General features: G+C 43.2%; 1 long non-coding RNA gene across 2 annotated transcripts; it reads left to right on the top strand.

Moving 5' to 3' along the window:
- Positions 1-377: 377 nt before the first annotated feature.
- On the top strand, positions 378-2903 carry LOC123119860 (uncharacterized). 2 transcript variants are annotated; one of them, XR_006459023.1, is made up of 3 exons: positions 378-625; positions 716-919; positions 2120-2903. It is a non-coding gene; the product is annotated as an uncharacterized lncRNA (long non-coding RNA). The 2 variants fall into 2 exon arrangements; XR_006459022.1 differs by lacking the exon at positions 2120-2903 and having other exon boundaries at positions 716-1024.
- The last annotated feature ends 1436 nt before the right edge of the window (positions 2904-4339 follow it).

Below are 4339 nucleotides of genomic sequence, written 5' to 3'. Positions count from 1 at the left end.
GCCTTGGTAGCTTGGTGCACTAGCTCGAGGAGGTTGGAATAAGGTTGGAAGTCGGCACTCTTCTTGATAGGATGGTTGAGGCCATTCAAGAATCATGCCATGGTTTGTTCCTCATTAAGAACAGTAAAACTGACCCTAATCCCTGCCCTCTCACGAATTAGGCATTTCTGTCCGTTTGATTTCGTTTGTTAAACGTCCTGGCCGTCCGATCTAAAGTTAACACCATGTTGGCTGCGAACTGGGCCTATCGCCGCAAGGGCATCTACTCCCGTAGCTATTTTGAATCCATGTTGTTAATTGGGCCATCTTTTCCTGCTCGGCCCAACGCAGCGAAGGCCCTCTCCTACAAGCGCTCCCCTTTCCGTAAAAGAAAAAAACTCGCTCCACACAAGAACGAATCAAGGGCGGTTGAGAGGATGCGACGAGCGGTCGAACGAGAGCGGATGCGGCGGCCGCTCGATTCAGGCAAAGCAGGCGACCTACGGTGGGACCGTGCCGACGCGCGAGCGAATCCAGCCTACGATTCACTCACGAGCGAATCTAGCGTGAGGGGATCAAGCAGAAACGCCTGATGCGGGTGAACCGAGGACCGGTCGATCCAGCCGTCGGCCGATCCGCCTGCAAGGTATGGAGGTGTGGGGGACTCGGGCGATTATGGCGCATTATCTCGTGGAAACTGCTCCACCCAGCCTTGATTAACACAATCATACTTCAGTTTTGAATCAGGCATTCATGTCTCGGGGCGACCTCTCGTTTGCACACTTCAGTTTCCAACTGATGCGTGTATATATGCTTCCTCCCCGGCCACTCTTCGCTCACCCTCTCTACTCCAGCAGCACAAAATATTCAAGATCATGTTAGGGTAGATCTCCCTGTGTTCTTCCTTATGCGTATGTGTTGTGGAGATTGCTGCCCCAAGGTGAGCAGATCAAATCTTATTTTGTAGTATCCGATCAGTTCTTATATATGATAAATATGGTGAATACCAATTCTTTGGTTTTCATCAAGATCTGAGAATGGCATATTTTCCAGCCTCCATGTGAAAATTTGTTTAACTTTCAATTTATTCAGTTTGGTACTTTTGTCCGTTCAAAGTTTATGTGTTAATCTGGGTAAGTAACTGTTTACTTGTACTACAATCGATGCTAATTAAGCTAAAGGTTTTATCAGTTGGTAGCACGTCGAATTGTTTTTTAAAAGCAGTAACAGGCACATATGAACTTGAAAACAGAAACTAATATAATGGTCATGGTTTCATCCTCTCTGATGACTCATGAATCTTAAGATATTTTGAGTCATAAGAGGAGCTAACCGTAGCTTCCATTTTAGTGTTATATACAAGTATGCCATCTTAGGTGAAACAAGTAGATAGGATACTATTTTCTGTCCTTCTGTGTTCTCCTAAAATTTGTTCAGGACATTGTGAACTAAATAACTAACATATCTATTTTGAAAGAATGTAGGATCCATTTCCATTTTTCCTGATGGTGCATTTTTTTACTGTCCTAAATTTCGTCAGAGTTTCTTTCATGAAATTTAGGCCTGACATATTTCTACTTAATATTACCGATTGTTCATTTCAATGCAATGCAGTTGTTTTGACTATTTGTATGCTTTATTTTTTTTGCGGGGTGACTATTTATATGATTTACATGCACACACAAAAATCAACGGACGATCCTATCGGAACTTAATGATTTTCAGAACCTAATTAGACCGGACTTGTACAAGCACAACACTTGGGAACCTAGAATGCCGGTTGTAAGCTCGCCCACCTGTGTTTGATCCACATGGCTCCAATCACTTGAAATTTTCTGAAACTTTTGTTGCTTCTAGGTAAACGAGTGGCGATTTGTTGGCTCGATCGCATGGTTGTAAGCTCGTTTACCCATGTTTGACCCACAAGGGTGCATCATTTGTACCTAACAACGTACCCATAAGGAAGGGAACTTTCCTCTTCAACCACATTTTTTTGTGTGTTTCCAGTCACTTGCATGAATGAAGTTTGCCTGGTGAAAATATGGTACAGTTTTTTTTGTGTGTGATGTGTTTTGTTGCTTATGAAGGGGAGCAGCATGGGTTCTGAAAGGCTGAAAATTATACAACTACATTTATGCAGCTTTTAACCCTGTTACCAAGGTTCACATGGATTTAAGTGTTTTTTCCTCACTTTGAACAAGCTGAAAACATCAAGTTCACCTTCGAGCAGAAGATGATGTGTTTTGGCTTGAGAAAAAATTGGCGTGGCAGACGATATAACTCCAATCAAGACTGAACCTCAAATGTCTGCTTACGAACAGATGTAGGAGCATTTGACATTTATTCACCTTGGAGCAGAAGATGGTGTTTTTGGCTTGAGAAAAAAATTGAGGTGGCTAACGATATAACTCCAATCAAGGCTGAACTTAAATGATCTCCTTAAGAACAGATAGAGCAGCATTTGACATTTCTTAAAGCTTAACCTTTTACTGGTGGTGTGGCAGGGGGCTAGATCAAAATTTTGTTGACGTATAGTTGTTACTTTTCAAAGGTCTCTTGTATTTGTGTGCTTGATTTGGCAGTACGGCCTATAAAAAAGACATGTGCAATGTTTGATAATGTGTTTTGGAGCCTCTCACTTCGTAAGCAAACTAATTGCAGGTATTTATTTTTCATAAAGGCCGGAGTGAGCTTTGTGTCTATGAGATTGCATGATACATATTTGGCATGGAAAATTTGTAGCATTAATTCATCTCAAGGAGTCTATTATAACTATATATAGTTACTACTTTTCAATTAGTATCTTGCGCTCCGAATTTTGATATTCAGTTTCTGGTAATTGTAACTTCAATGTTTTGCAATTCCTCCAAGTATAGTCCCAAAGCTTACCATTCTTGTTAATAATACATTGAGCGATTTGGTAATACTAACTATCATTATATTGTAACATGGATGGGCGCAGCAACGCGCGCCTTTGATGATCTAGTATTCCATGACATTGGCTCGGATCATGGAAATCTCCATTTCCTTGTAGTACTCTTCAACGGGCTTGGTGCCTTGCTTGAGGAGTTGCAATTTCTTGAAGAGATCTCGACTATAATATGTTGGCACAAAGCACGCTCGCATGACATCCTTCATTTGGTTCCATGTGATGATGGGTGGGCCGCCTTTTGCTTCTCGTCGCTCAGTGACTTGCTCCCACCAAATGAGGACATAGTCTTGGAACTTAAGCGATGCCATGGCAATTCTCTTCTCTTATTCATAGTTGTGTAAGTGAAAGATCTTGTCAACCTTCAATGCCCATGAAAGGTAGTCTTCGGGATCATTGCTTACGGAGAACTTAGGCATGGTGAACTTGAGTTTGTCGTAGCGTTGCTCTTCAATGTGTGCAGGTCGATTGTGATGACGCTCGTGCCGTGGTTGAGGGTCTTGAACCGCTTGCTCCTCGTGCTCCTCTTGATTGTTCTGTCATTGAGGCCGTGGAATTCTTGCACGGTTCCTCATCTCTTGGCGCTCCTCAAGGCATGCGGCTTCTTGTCGCTCCCGTCGGAGGGCCTCTTCTTGAAGACATACTTGGCGGTTGCACTCATTGACGACTTGTGTTAACTCACGTAGAGCACATTGGGCTTCAAGGGCTTGTTTTTCACGGCGTTGTTGGTTTTGTCGAAGGGCATCACCATCTTGATGTTCTTGTTGATCTTGGCGTATTGGAGCTTGCTCTTGGACTGTAGGATCATTAGCTTGGCGACATAGTCGGTCATGTTCCTGGAGGCGGCCTTGTAAACCATTGCCATGAAATGGGTTTTGTGGAGCTTGATGATCTTCATGGTCTTGGCAACGATGCAAAGGAGCTTGTGGAAGACTTGCATCCGTAGAAGATTCCGAAGAATATCGACTTGAATGGCGCCGTCTTGGTGAGGACGAAGTTGAAGAAGAGCGATTGACCATCATGGCTCGTATGTCTTCCTTGAGAGATGCCATCGATGTGTCGAAGTAGTCTCTTGTACGTTACTCGGATTGTCACAAGTCGGTGGCGAGTTGGTCGAGGCAGTCGCTCAATACTTCATTCTCTTGATGCAAAGCTCTTTATGCGCCGAATAGGTGATTGTTGGTGACGTAGTTGTTCGGGTCCTCATCTTGCTCGAGGAAGAGTGGGTTGGTAGTAGTACTTGGCCTATCCATCATCACAAGCAAATATGTGAGTGGAAGAAAGGAAAGAACTAGACCAAATGTACCTTACCCGATGTTGAAGATGGATCAATGATCACTCGATAATGCATTATGGAAATAGCACAATTGGTACCAGATCTTATCAATTCTCACACTTACACAAGTAAAGCTTTTGGAGTAGCTTGGTGAG

The sequence above is a fragment of the Triticum aestivum genome, chromosome 5D (assembly GCF_018294505.1).
Source record: "Triticum aestivum cultivar Chinese Spring chromosome 5D, IWGSC CS RefSeq v2.1, whole genome shotgun sequence".
In the NCBI taxonomy this organism is placed as follows: Eukaryota; Viridiplantae; Streptophyta; class Magnoliopsida; order Poales; family Poaceae; genus Triticum; species Triticum aestivum.
The sequence above is the reverse complement of the archived record's forward strand: the minus strand, read 5'-3'. Positions and strand labels throughout refer to the sequence as shown.